Raw genomic sequence first — 15917 nt, forward strand, 5'->3', positions numbered from 1 at the left:
TTCATTGGCTGGATAGGAAACATATTTAGCACTAACCAGCTTCTATGTCTTTTTAGTTAGTAATTCAGAGTCATGGAGTCTTTACTATATCCCATTAGAAATTATTTTAGAACTTGTGGGTTAAGGGTTGTCCATTTGTTTTAGAATTATTAGACAATTATTACAAGTGTTGCACCAGTGATCGCCTATTCACTACAAACACATCTATTATGATGAAAAGAATGTCTGTATGTCTTAAGAAATTACCAATATAAGTATGCAACTACAGTATATACTGTATTTAATGTAATAAAAAGGAACTGTGAAGGAAATGTATGTGAATGCTTTATGAAAATTAAAAACTAAGCTATGCTGCTCACTAAGCATTAGAATGTTCTAATTCTTCTATTTACCTTTTCTCTATCACTAATTTATTTTCACTTACTACAGTTTTCATACAACTAGAACTGTCTAGACAGATATGGCAGTGTCATTCTGTGGGTTTGTGGAACCCACAAATCTTAATAAAACCTGAAACCAAAGGTTGTAAAAAATATACATTTTGTTACAACAATATAGCAGCCAACAAAAACAAGTACATTGTTCAAGATATTATACAGTTACAAAACACATCATTTAATTTATTGCTTTTTCTCTGCCAAAGATGTTTAATCAAAAAACACAACTAGACAATTAAAAAGAAAGCTGCTTATTGAGATACCTAAAAAACAACACATTTTCAAGATCCGTAACATGTGTAAAGATGTAATCTACCAAAAACAGATAAATTATTAAACTCAACAAGATGTATACAGAAGGAAGAACTATAACTTTATATTTACACTGCAGTTAATAAAGCTGATGCATATTCTGTTAAAGCAGGCATTGCATCATAGGTTACAGAATTTTTGTAACGAATCTGAGAAGACATTCAGAATTAATTATACAGCTGAACCAGCAGGGAGCATTAATCAGTCAAATGAAGGATGAATTTAGTGCAGACTGAGTATGAATGCTTGTGTCATGAAAGGTAGGCAGACTTTACTTAATGCTGGAAACACTGCTACTTTGTATTTGAAAAAATGTCAGTTGAACAAATGTACATAAAAGAAAACCCTCTAGTCTTGTCATGTTTTGTTCAAATACACCTCAATCACAATTCATATTATAGACACATGAGATTTTAAAACATGAATGAAAAACAAGTAATGCACACAAGGAATAAAGCATTTTCGTTTCAGTGTAACATACTGTACAGTTCTGTTTTGAAATGACCGACATAGTCTATTACAGCATCGTTTTCTCAATGTATATTTCACTTTCATTTTGAAAATCTTTCAGCCGGAAAAAAAACAACAGAACAAATCAAACTACTGTGCTAGTTCAAATAAAATAAGTCATCAATATTAAAAAATAAACCGGAATGAGAGAACAAAAAATAGTTTTAAAACAAGACATTTTATAAGCAACATGAAAAGCTAATTCAAACAGTCCTGGAATACCATAAACTCCATAACAGTGCTTTAATTTTATAGTAGTTCAGGTGGGTAGCTGCGTCAGCATACATACAATAGGCTGCAAAGGAGCAATTAATACTGTACTGTAGGTTTGTTCCATGCTGAAAAGAGCTGAAGAGGGCTCCACGGTCGAAACATTGTTTTCTTTCTTCTCTTTTCAGCATGGAATAAACCTATTACTTGTTCCTTTAATTTGATAGTTTATGATAACGTGTATAATATTAAACTAAGATATTATAGAAGGCCTTCCTCACACCTGAAGAAGGCCCCGCAGCCGAAATGCTGTGTTTTCTTTCTTCTCTTTTCAGCATGGAATAAACCTATTTATTCTATTTATAGGCTCGCAACCCATGATTTGCAATAGCTACAACAGAGGATCCTTTTAAAAGAAAAATGTGATATGGATTCTGATATAGGGCTCAAACTCTCATCACTTCAATGTGACATCCTGTCTTTGAATTCAGCAGAACAGTTCCAGCTTTCACATTAAGTTACTCCATTTATGTTCATTGGGTTGTGAACACGCATTCCCTGCTATGCTCAGATAACCTGTTTGTTGAGGTAATAAATAAGAATGTTTGATTTTCAGAAATTAAGGAATTGCATTTATAACAGCTAGCATGTTGAGATCCATGAAAAGTTTGGGAAATGAGAAAAGTCCTCACACTCGAAAAGGTGGGAACCTACCTAACGCTCTGGTTAGAAATGACAGGAATGGTATTTTTACATACAGTATAGTCTGTCAACTATAGCGACACTCACTTTTCTTTTATTAAACAGATGATAGTTGACAGCAAATTCACGTGTGAGATGGGTCAAATGGTCACTTGATTGTCCACTTCAAACAACTGAAATCAAATACACATAAGAAGGATTACAAATGGGACAGGGCCGTTCAGTTTATCATGCTTGCTTGATGGCACTGATATCCAGCAATTTGCACAAAAATAATTGTAGTGGCAATGCTTATTAATAAGCCAGAATTAAGCTGTGCTTTCCTAAATGAGGCCCCATCTCTCTTTCTCACTTCTGTGGTGCAGTCACAGAGAAGCTATCCATGCAGTTCTGATTTAAAGTGTTTTCTCTCTGACAAGGAGAAGAAACCCAAGTTTCTTCTCCCTATAGAGTGACTTGCTCGTACCCGCGGTCAATCTCCGTGCATAGAGACTCTCTACTAGTCAGCCGGACTACTAGTAGGTCCCTAGGAGGAGACAACTGTACTGCAGTTGCGCCAGCATTGGTCGGCATTAAGCCAGAACTGGTGGCAGGACAACTATCAAACACCAAAGCGATTGGACGCAGCCGACAGCTGGCATTTGGTGTCCGTGCCGGGATATACAAATCCATATCTGGATAAGTAACCCAATGTTCTACATTGCATCTCGAAAATTCAATTGTTTCTTCAACACAAGTTGACATCAATTTAATTCATATAAGTAATGTATTTACTTTTGAGTATCTAATGTAGAAGTGGTATTAGTGAGACTGATTAACGATATAGTATAGCCGAATGGTATACTAAAGTATACTCTTTGTTTTGTATCTCTTTGTGTTTTGCATCTCTTCGTGATTATATACCTTGCATTTTGATAACCCTCACAGTAAGATCTGCCATCTGTATCCAAGCAGATTGTTATATGTTTTTTATGCACAATTTTTGTATTAATAAATGTATCTTGTGTATTGCATCTGTGTGTGCATTGCTGATCAATTGATTTTCTAATAGCCATAAAAGAATCACCTCGTGGTTACTGCTACAATTAATAAATTGTCCTAGTGAATTCACAAAACTCCTACATAATGAAGAGCTACATTCTATACAATATGTATATTTTGTGCAAAGAAACTTCAATGAATAAAAAGTGAGACGTGATTGGAGATGGAGTGAGAATCATCTTACAGACAGTGTAGGAGAGGCAGTGAATTTCCATGTGTCATGCTCACAAGTAAATAGAAAAAAATGTGATGACAGAGGGGCAAACATTGAAATGTGAAAACAATGATTAAAAAAACACTAGTGGATGCTAATTACAGTGATAAATAAAATACAACCTACTATCGATGATACAGAAGAGAAAAAAAACATGATAAAACAACAACTGTTTACTTAAACTGAAAATAAAAAAACTTAATAAATAACCAGAATATATACTTATTCCTCAAATGTATAATGTTAAATATAAGGTTATTTATATGTGCGGTGCGGTGGCTCTGTGGCTAAGGATCTGCGCCTGTGGATGGAAGGTTGCCGGTTTGTATCCCATGGCCGGCAGAGGAATCCTATTCCGTTGGGCCCCTGAGCAAGGCCCTTAATCCCATCTGCTCCTTGGGCGCCATATAAATGGGTGACCCTGTGCTCTGACCTCAAGCTTCTCTCCCTGTCTGTGTGCCTCATGGAGAGCAAGTTGGGATATGTGAAAAGACAATTCCTAATACAAAACATTGTTTATGGCCAATAAAGTGATCTTATCTAATTTTCACTAATTTACAAATAATATATCACTAATTATTTATACACAACATTTCACATATGTACATGTATTCTTTTGGGCTTGACAATGTTAAAAAAGATGGTATTTTGAGGTGGAATGTTTTTGTAATTTCTTCTGTCTACAAAGTCAAATTCCATTTATTTTTTCATACATAAAGTATTGACATTTACTTGTACTGTATTATACAACTGACAATTACTTTTGTATCTACAGTGCCCTCATTAATTTCTACTTTTAAGTCAAGCAGTAAGTAATTATGATCTTGAGATTAATATGAATTTAATGAAGATTAAAATAATAAGTACAATATACTGAATATTTAATTTTGGGGAATTATGTACATATGTACAGTACAACAAAATTACACTGTGTAATTAACCCAGTGATTTTAAGTGACCACACACATACTTTAAGTAATGGAACAAGTAATAGGTTTATTCCATGCTGAAAAGAGAAGAAAGAAAACACAACGTTTTGGCTGTGGAGCATTCTTCGGGTGTGGAGAAGGCTCCACGGCCGAAACGTTGTGTCTACACATGCTGACGCAGCTACCCACCTGAACTACTTTAAGTAATGTTCAGTGTGTAAATGTCACTATTTGGTTGCATATTTGGAAATTGCATCTCACCGCACTCACAATACTTTTTGAATAATCATCTGAGATGCCTTGTTGCAGCTCTTTTGAGTTCTTGGGGTGTTCTGACTTCATATTGTTGTTTTGTATGAAAAAGGCTGTAGATTTTGTTCTCCTGATGAACTTCACAGTTGCATTGGCCATATGTATGCAGTCAGTGTCTCGCTGCATGATGAAACATGACGGGTATTTTCTTCTATATAAAATTAAAATATACAAACTAATATTTTGACAGGGAGTCTCAATAAAAGAAAATGAGTGTGTGTTGAGCTATCCGAGCCTCGGGTATAAGGTAAAATATTAAAATAATATCCATTACAATCTTTCAGAATGAGAGGCATTATGAAGCAGAAATAAAATTAATTTATAGAAAACAAACAGACAATGAAATATTAGAAAATCACATCCTACATTTTGGAAAAGAGCATATTTATATATAGAACATATTATAATCTGTGCTGAGTCTTTCACTTTTGTTGTATTTCTTAAATACTCCTCTAGTCTCCATAATTCTTACACCTATTTTATATACTGTATAACATTCACTGGTAAGGCACTGGCTTAACCCTGCCATGACATTTATTGAATAAGAATCTATCATTATCTTAGCCTTGAAGTTCATTTATTAAGTTACTGTATCAGAAACACTGCAATTTGTATTCTGCTATCATGTGTACCAGGGAAATGCAGTTTGGGATGAAGCTTTGAAAAGCTAAATGCTTTATGATTTCTCAATTAAAACTGCATTTTTTGTGAAATACTCAGAAGAATGAAGGAACAATCTCCAAAAAGAAAAAAAAAAGATCCTTAGAGTATCCCCATCTAGAGTAAGGCTTCTACAGTAAAATGTATTAAGCATAGAAGCATTCATAATGTCCTCAGTGGCTCACTTTAAAAAAGAACATTTAAGGTATTGTCAGTATAAAAAAGCCTCTTAGTTATTTAATATTATGCTACAGGCTTTTTCTGATTGCTATGTCATGCAAAATAAATTTATTTGCCATTTTATGTAGATTCAAAATGAGAAATGATTGCAAATATACTACAGGCATGAAATGTTCAAATTATGATGAAACAGTGAACTGGAAAATTCTGCACTTAAACTACTGACGCCATCTAATGGGTATCCTAAGGCACTGCACCACCAGAACTGCGGCTGAAAATGAAGTCTTTAAAATCATCCATTTCCTTTTCCTCGCTTCATTTCTCTTTCATGTGTGTCTGCAGATTCTTTATGTCCTTAGGATAGGTGTGTATTATCACTAGTGGGATCTCTGTATTATAACTATAAAGGTAATTTCAGTTGTAACAAACTACTCAAACAGCAGTTCAAATTTTGACTTGTTTTGGAAAGGCAACGACAGTATACAGAGGCTACTCAACTTCTGATCTTTCCAATTTGCTCCATTCTAGAATTTGAATGCAACAATCTCTTTAATTTTAATAAATATTCTGTTGATTACCAGTCAAATCATTAAGGTATTTATTAAAAAGAAGCACATTTTAGCACATTTTTAGAAATTGTTGTTTAGAGTTGTTTGGAAGAGGCATTTTGTGAAGCCCTGATATACAGTATGAAACTGAAGGCATGAAAGGCACCATGAATCAACATTGTTGTTTCACTGTGGCATTATTATTACTATTATTATTATCAGAGTGTGTTTTAAATATGGTATGTACATGCTTGACTTGAATTTTTTTATTACAAATAAATAGCCGTTTTTAGATAATATTTAAAGTCTTATGTCTTATGCAGCATAGCATAACAGCTTGTTGATAATCTTAATGACAATCCAAAAGTAATTCTACATGAAATTATTCCAGAAAGTTTTGAGGTTACATTTTTATATGTAATAGACTTTGATATTAGAAATGTGCTATCTATCAAGTCCTAACAAATGAAATGAATAATTTTTTTTTACTAATCAATCGTTTGAGAAATGCATAAGATACATTGAAGCGTGAAATAAGGCTTGTTTTTTTCTCTTATCATATATAATCATACACTCCATAAAATACAAGAAATGACTTAAAAGAGCAGTGAATTTGGAGCAAACGACATCATCCTGTAATGTAACGTGATGCTGAGGAATAAACACCAGAGGGCAGAAAAGAGGTCATCAACGGCAAGCCTGATCTTTTCCGTTTTTTCTCCCCATTTGTCTCACTATAATAAATAAACCAAGCACAATATAGAAAAATTAATTTCATTTATTGATGGAAAGCCTTGACTTCAAAGACGGATCTTGATTATTATACATGACTAAGTAGCACAAGGCTTCTTAAGAAAATCAGAATTATCAGAGCTTGTTACAATTACAATGCAAAAAAGTTACAATTCCCGTCTTATGAATAAGATGGTAATTTATACAGACATTCTTTAAATTATAGACCTACAGGGTTTTTTTTATAACCTGGGCTTTTCCATTTTGGCAGTTTTTTTTTTTTGCACTACAGCCCCTGCAGAGTAGAAAAGCAGCCTTTAAGCTTTTTTTCCAGAACAAACCTCACGACTCAGGGATCAGAAATGGATGCCCAGCAAAAGACCTTTATGAAACCATTAGAAAATTGAATTGAATGCTTACAACACTGGACTATAACTGGAAGTTTTTTTTTAACAAAAATTCTGTTTTCTATTCTCTCTACACCTGCAGTATTATACAGTAATGCATGAGAATGTGCATATCCTAGGGAGTACAAGAAAAGAAGATGCTTGTGCCAAATAATAATAGGATTATTTTCAAGCAATATTAATAAATAGACTTACAAATTGGAATATATATGTTTATATAACTTATTGCATACAAATTAATTGAAATTAATATTTCTGCATTTATGTCTTTTGCTTAGCTGTTAGAAAAGGCTGTGACTGCATGTGTATATTATTTTGCTATATTGTAAACTAAACTAACTCAGACCTAACTGTGATAAATAGTCTTGGTCTTGCACTTATTTTTCAGATTTGTATAAATGCATTTTACTTGGGAAAGTAACCATTCTGTTTCAGCACAATAAGCGCTGCAATAAACAAACAGTAGCTCCTAAGATACAACACAGAATACAGTAAATTAAATAGCCAATTTACTGTTTATACCAGTGATATCTGTAAATTGCAAAGATAAAATTTGAAGTATTATTTAAACTTTCTATTAGTTGAAATTTAAATATGGGCATGTGCTTAGCAAATGTGTTATCATTGCTGTTAATTTAATTTCTTCTGAGAAGGCCTCTTGCCAAGATAATCAATGTCAAAATGACCTTGCAGTGTTTTAATAAAAAAGGCAGGAAGAGAAACAGATCTGACATTGTCTCACTCAGTCCCCAGTGGTGCAGCTGGCTCTCTGTGCATTTAGGAGCTGTCCCTTTACAGCTCCTCAACTCTGATTCAGCACCTTTCACTCACAGCAGTAAACATGCATTGCAAATTCTATATGAAGTGGTAAAACAATTTGAACAATTTTACATTTTTACAAATATAGAACTAGACTGTTCAAGCTTGTCTTTGAATGCCTGCAAATTAGTAAATGCAATGTGGAACCAAATTAATAAATCTTTAATCTTTTAAAACAGAGTCCATAGATGATAAGATTGAAGTGGCAAGAGGGCTTTTGTTTGCTTGTATTTTTTTCTATTGATTCTTTTGAAGATTCCGTTCAGATTTCCAGGAGCAAACGACTGTCAAGGTCTTTGGATCTCCTGCATTAGCTGTGTTGCCACCTGGGATCTTACTCTTGCTTTCCTTTGTGAAAGCATTGAGTCTGAAACATCTAGAAGGACACATGCAGCAGCATCAGTGCCATGCGCAGCAGTACCAGGGTCACAGTGTAATCTCCAGGGTGCACTCTTATCTCATAATACTGTATGTCTGCTGCATGGTATAAAAACACCCATCCCTATTTAGTGACTACTAATCATTATACTAAAGTTGATGTGGTTTTGATTCACTTTCTGCATAATGGAAAATTGTGTATTTACCTTCCATGACTTTTGAGTGCTTTGCCAATTGTTGTAATGCACAGTGGTTTGCATAAGTTTTCAACCCCCACCAATAATGTTATATTTTATTTAATTACAACTAATACATGCACACTGTTTGAAGTTACCTTTTCTATAGTTCAAAACTGCACGGGTTAAACTGTACACTCTTAGATGAGGAGGAGGTTAAATGTCAGGAAAACACGCCAATAACATATACAAAGTGTAATTTACTGATTGCAGAAGTATTGAGCCCCCTAGGTCAGGATTAGGTGGAAGTACTATCGGCAGTAATTACAGAGGTCAGTGTTCTTGGATATAGTAGGTCTCAGATTTTCAGTAAGATGGTGCAATTTTTGCCCATTCCTTCGGTCAAAATTGTTCTGTTCTGACAAGTTTGTTTGAAATTATTGACTGACTACAATCTGTAAGTCTTGCCAAAAATTTTCTATTGGATTCATGTCAGGACGTTGATTGTGCCACTCAAGAACATTATTTTATTTTTGGACAAACTGCTCCAGTGTGACTTTTCCTTTGCGCTTTGGGTCATTGTTCTGCTGAAATATGAATTTCCTGTACAGTTTTAGATTCTTTTCTGACTCAAGTAGGTTCATTTCTAGGATTTGCCTTTACCTTGTACCTTCAAACCAGAAGAGATTTCCAATCCTTCCCAATGAGAGGAATTCCCTTATTATAATGCTCTCATCACTATGCTTGATGCTTAGTATTGACTGTGTTTGGCATGTATCAGACATAACACTCTAAATTAAGAACAAAAGTTCAATTTCAATTTTAATTAAGCAATTTAATTTGAACACAGACTCACTTCTCAGATACTTGACTTTGCACATACTTGAAGGACAATGGCTTCAGAATGTTATCCCAAACCAGTTCCCTACTTGCCTAGCTGCTCTATTTGGTAGGACGAGCTGATCTAGCATCTGGTGGTATGATGCATCTTCCACTTCTTAATACAAGACATTAAGGGAATGAGAGGCATGTAGGTGATCATCACATCTGACTATGTCTTGTACCATTCTCCTGATCTGTCCCTCTCTACCACCTTATCCCCAAACTGTTTCTTAAGCTCCTTGGTGCTGATGGCTGCTTTGCAGGTTCACTATGTTAATCACAGTCTTTATGCTCCTTAGGGAAAATCTACAGGTTATGCTTACACACGGGCAAATATCTTCAATGTACACCACTTTGATTATACACAGGGTTAAACCATTTCATTCATGTTATGACCTTTCAAACAATTCATTTACTCCTCATTTGCTACTTCCATATCCCTTATGTTTTTTTACCTGATCATTTTGGAGCAATACCTACAGATAATACATATAAAGTCTGAACTGAAAGCATTGTGATGTGTGTTCAGGTGGAGATAAAATTTGAAGATTTTGTGGGGTGTCACATATTTCTGCAAACCACTGTATACTGTATGTTTTGTATGTTATAGCCTCTTAAAGCTGTTAAAACACAACTGACGAGTGAAATGGAACGCTGAACAAACCTGAAGGGGGCAGAGGTCCTTGCTGGAAGAAGGATCCTAGTGCAGAAGGGCGAAACTCGGTGAAAGAGATGAAAGACAGTGGTGCACCAGGAGTCAGCAAGCAGGCAAGGCATGCAGCAGGAGACAGAGCTCCGCAGCAGTCAGAGATGCAGAGGGTTCACAGAGGTGACAGAAGTACAGGGGAGAAATCCAAGTGGAATGGGTCGAGCAAGCAAGAAGTCCAAATGCTAGAAAGTGTCTACAAAATCAAACACCTGGTCAAAGAGACAATCAGAGAGTCGAGCCAGGAAGAAACAGTAGAGTAATAACAAGCGAAACAAGCGCCGGGTTACGGGAACTAGTGCAAAGACTGAGTAATAATTATGGTGAACTGAGAATAAATACCTTGCTTGTAACAAGCTTAGTGTTGTTTAATTATGGGCAGGTGGTATTGACAACCTGCCTGAGCGCGTTGCCACAGGAACGGGCAGATTGGGCGATTGATGAGGTGATGGAACACCAGCTGTGGTGTTGCAGAAGCTGGAAACAGCACTTACCCATGTCCGAGCATTACAATGAGATTTGCCTTCAGAAATTATGAGCCAAATTTTGTTTTGTATCAAATCACTTAAATACTATGCCAGTACTTAAAGCAATGTTAATAGGAATTATGTAAAGAAGGAGCAGTATTTTCTTTTTGGCCCCTCTTTTGGCATACTTCCTAGAGGAATCTAGCCATCTTTTCAAAACAGTGTAATGAGTTCCTTGAACCACTAAGCTACTAGCAACAAATGAGCAATATGGACTAAAATCCACCCTTTCATTTGCAACCTTTCTTACTCCCCTATGTTCCTTAATGCATATTAAAAGCAGATCATCTGGAAACCGTTCTAATACGCTTCAGTAGCATATTGGGAAATGTGCATAATGATAAAATAAGTTTTAATGTCTGTTCAAATGTTGCCTATTAAAAGAGGTGCTTGCACTTAAGGTTGTGATTAAATGCTCTATCACACAGTGAAAGAAGCCATCTTGCAAGCAAGCATTTACTCTAAGGAAATAAATCAGTTCTGTGTTGATCAACCTTTGTGAAACTTTTTCACTTCTGTTACACTATCCTCTTTATTAATCATTTAATCCTATACATTAGCTGTGTTTGTAATAATGTAAAGAAATATTGATGATGGAAAACTTGGGTTGAGTTTACAGACGGTTGGATTGCATTGATTTGGATATTACATTAATCTACACAAGCTAAAATGTACTTAATAATAAATAATAAATAATAAATGCCTCAGATTTTCAAATGGAAATGTTTGATTAAGAATGTTTTCTGGTATCATTCATTGTTTTGTGTTTGTTTAAAATTATCTTAAAAATAAATACAGGTGACATACTGTATCTAAGTGGTAAAGTTTTCCATTAAATGTCGCATAGAAATGTGTAATTGTATCCATTTCACAGAATATTGTGAATAATATCACTTAACACTTAACATAAATGTATGCTTTCAGTATAATGGCACACATTTGTTTTAATTTCACCATAGAATACTGTAATTATTATAGCATCCAAGCAAACTGACTACTGTACGTATACTGTATGCTGCCCTACTGTCCTTCCACAATGACACTTATTTAAAATTATTTGAACTCAAAACATAATAAAATTGTTAATACAATAAAGATATGTGTAGAGAAATTCTTAAAAGCCTTGACACAAATTATTCTAAATCTTATGAACAGGCACTTGAGCCTCATTTGCAGAAGGTGAGAAAACATGCAGCCTAAGGTATGCTGAAGTGCACATTTCTAAAACATTAAGTTGAAAAGCTGGCAGCCATAACCATTCTTGGAAGTGAAAACTTTGATTTTTCCTGGGCACTAAATCTTGCATATAGGAGATTGCATTTTGTGATGGGTTTATGTGGTGTTTTATCTGCACATCATGTGTAATTTACTTCCTGCAGTTTGAGCAAAAGGTCTGAGCTTAGAAAGTGACTTATCACCTAATTAATCTCTTTTTTAATGACAGTTTTGTTTTTTATTTGTTTACCTCACTTAAGACCAGAGTAATGAAAGCATATTATCTTTCTTATAATAAGGAAGCTGTAGTTAATTTTATTTCTTTCCATATAATCAACAGACTCTATGGAATGGTGATCACTTTATTTCAGCTCTCACATTTCTCAATGAAAAGAGTTACATGGCTGATAAATACCAATCATTTTTGCAAGGTCTGCCTTCCCTGCAAGAGGTCACACCCACTTTGTGTCTGCAGTTCAAGAGGCACATAGATAAAGAATATCCACATCTTAGATTTACTGATAGCAAGCTCCAATATAAATGATGCACACCAATGATCACCCATCATTTTATTAAAGATTTCTGGGAATATTAGAGATTATCAGCATCAATGGCAAATATTTGTTTTTCCAAAGCAAATATATTTCTTATCTTTCTTCTTCATAGGCAGGATACCAGAATTTGCAAAGCCAGACAAACCTGGAAAGAATATGACAGCACTTCCCCTTGCCACAATAGTAAATAACAGCAGTAAAGAAATTATGAAGAACATTAAGACAGTAAGCAAATGTTGTGAGACATCTCTTAAAACATTCAGAATTTTTTTCCTTTATCAGCAAAAAACGGATGCCTGCTTTGAATACTTTTTAAGTAATCTAGCAGAATAAACTTCATACTTTGCTGCTGAGTCCTGCAAACTAGAATGTTAAACAAACAAAACTTAAAGTGAAAGCATTACTGAGAGAGGGAAATAATACTGGGGCCAAAATAAAATGTTCTTTATTATTAAGCCACACTATTGAAGAAGATAAATGAAAGGGATTTTGCTACTCAGGGTGTGATCTTTAAAGCTACTGTAATTTTGCAAAAATGCTGAATTTTATATCAAAAAGGCCAGATGGGATGAATGTCTACCTCCTGTTTGCAACTGTTCTTAAACTGTTTTTCCCTTTAACTCTCTTACTGAATAGAAAATTTACCCAAAATTGTTTCAAATGGGTTTAACTAGAAAATTTGTTCTGTTTTCCATTTTCTTCTCATGGAATGAATGTCCTGTACTACTGTGTAGATGAGATAGTAAATGGCTCACAAAACAAGTCATTCTCTACTACATCTAATGTCTAGTATGGTCATGACAAACAAAACATGTCCGAATTGGTGTGAAGTGAGAGAAAATGAAAAAGTATAGACACAGGAGCAAAAACCAAACAGCAACTAAGAAATACTAAGATTACCTCTTCAATGAGAATGTCTTTACAGAAAACAAGTGGCATTCTTGGAATTCTGAACAACTGTGCCTTCTATCTATCTATCTTTGTCGTCCTATTTCCCTTCCTTCCTCTCTTCTCATAATCCTCTTTGTTTCTGGTCAAGTGTGCAACCAGCCACCCCTCCTACATATTCCTTGTTTTGTCTCTCCCCTTTCCCCAATCCTTCTTTTCATTGTCCCCCCACAGGACTCCCTCTGGTTACTGGAACCCACTCCTCACTGTGGATACAAGTGCACAGTGTCAGTCTGCGCCGGGTCCAGACCTTCTCCCTGTTGCCAGCTCCCAGTCATGCCCCTGACTGCTGCAGTGATTGGTTTTCCTCCTCATTTACCCCCTTGTTTGGTATACAACTGGTACAGTGTAGGTCCTCGACTCTTCTGCCTCCCAAAACGTCCATTTTTGAGAGTAGCTAATATTATTTTTTCTCTTTTGGGGGTTCTGTTTAGAAGACTTCCTCGTCCATTCTGTTGTAACAGCAAGCAATCTTTTCCTGCTTTATGTCAAATAAGTTGAAGCCTGCATCATAGCGCTTCCTGTTCATTTCATGATAGTTCCACATTCCATGTAGTTGACCCAACTCAATCTTAGTTCCATGTTTGAAATCTGTATTTGTGTATGGGAGTTCCTTCTGGGGGGTTGGGACAGTGCTGATCTTCAACTAATGCTGTCACTTCCTTGGCCAGGTGAGGTAGCACCAGAGTGTTGAGTGTTATCATATTCATTGTAAATTTGTTATTAGAATTTCACAGAACTTCTAAAATCATAAAAATTAATATTTAATATGCAATACTCCATTTTCTGGGTGACACAGTGGTGCAGCGGCTAGCATTGCCTCCTTACAGTGCTGTGCACTTGGTTTCAATTCCTGGTGTACTCTCTACCTACAGTACATACTGGTACTGTAGGTTTGTTTGGCTTCTGGGAAAACTGACACTAGTGTGTGTTTTTGTGTGCTCTGTGTTGGACTGGTGTCCTGTCCAGGGTATGTCCCACCTTGTGCCTGTTGCTTACCAGGATTGCTCTGGTTCTCCCTCTCCAAGGTTCAAAAGGAGAGGAAGATATTTGTGCTTATTTGGTTGTGAGTAACATTGATCTGAGACTCTTATACATACAGTATACTGTATTTTATGAAAGATGCTTGAGAGTTTCAACTTCTGTACTGTAAATTGCTGTATAAATTCTAAACATATTTGTTCGTAATAAATGTATCCCTCCACAAATAACTGGCAAAGTATGAATCATAAACTATATTTGTGACCTTTATTAGGCAATACTGGAATAACAGGAGAGTGTTACCTGTCCTGGAAATAGAGCTGTCCATTATCTTTGTAGATGTTTACTGTTCAAAACTTTCCTCTCTTCTTTTCCTTTCATACTTTCAAATGGTCCCCCATAACAACTAAAATCTACATTACACCATGCAAAAAGGCATTGAACATAATACTTCTCATTCTGTGTTCCCACAGAATGTTGTCTAAAAGTGTTCTGATGTCTCATTATTATAAAACGTACCATGATTGGAGACAGATTCTACCACAGAACTGGCCATTTGTCTAAAATGCGTATAAGATATTAACCATTCTGTGAAATTAACAAAATCAGTGGTTACTATGGAAAATGTGAAAGAGAAGAATTAGATAACAGACCTGTGTCGGGCTACACCAGACAGTCATATGTCTAAATATAAAGAATTTTCTCCTAATTTTAGTCTAAAGTGTACTTCCTCCTAATATCCATGGTGTAGTTGGTGTTAAATATTTAAAGTTTGATATATTGCTCAATGGTAATCATTTACTAGACCATTTACTATGCTGTTATCTGACAGCTTGCCATAGTAAAATATGTTTAGGCTTTCCCTATAGCTCTTTGTCCAAAAATCTCAGTGAATACTGATCATCCCAGATAAAAGCCCCACCACTGGTGATTATTATATTTAAAATTAAAATTCATAATTGTAAAAATGGCCTGCTGTTTTCAGGCTTCGTTGGCTATGAAAAGTGCTTGGCAATGCTTGAGGATAGGTTAGAAGTAATTAAAATGACATGCTTGATATTTGTTTTATTGTCGATCCTGAAGAAGTCCTTTGTGCTGACATTGCAATGCCTTTGCAGTGTCTCTTAAACCCTAAATGTAGTACTTTGCACTTGTGTATATTAAAGAATTTACCTTGTGTGTGAATGTAAAGAATGTTTTATTTTTGTATTTCATTTATAATTTCTACTTGGTTTGCGTCAAGCTAAAGATCATTGATACATTAATTTGGCAGTGGGGCTTAAACAGATTCCTGTGGTTCTCCACTAATTATATCCCCTAAGGTTTCACTTACTATCAATTTTCTCTGTTTCTGAATGTGTACAGTTTCTCAAAAGGCACATTCCAACAGCTTTCAATCTGAGGATGAATCTTTTATGTGGAGCTATATTGAATGTTTTTTGGCCATCTGAATGTGTGCTGTGCTCTGTTGGAATCCTTTAGAGATAGTGCCTGTTAAAAATAAATAAAATAAACAACTCGGTACAAAAATGTTTCA

This window comes from Atractosteus spatula, chromosome 8, assembly GCF_055471065.1.
Source record: "Atractosteus spatula isolate fAtrSpa1 chromosome 8, fAtrSpa1.hap1, whole genome shotgun sequence".
Classification (NCBI taxonomy): Eukaryota; Metazoa; Chordata; class Actinopteri; order Semionotiformes; family Lepisosteidae; genus Atractosteus; species Atractosteus spatula.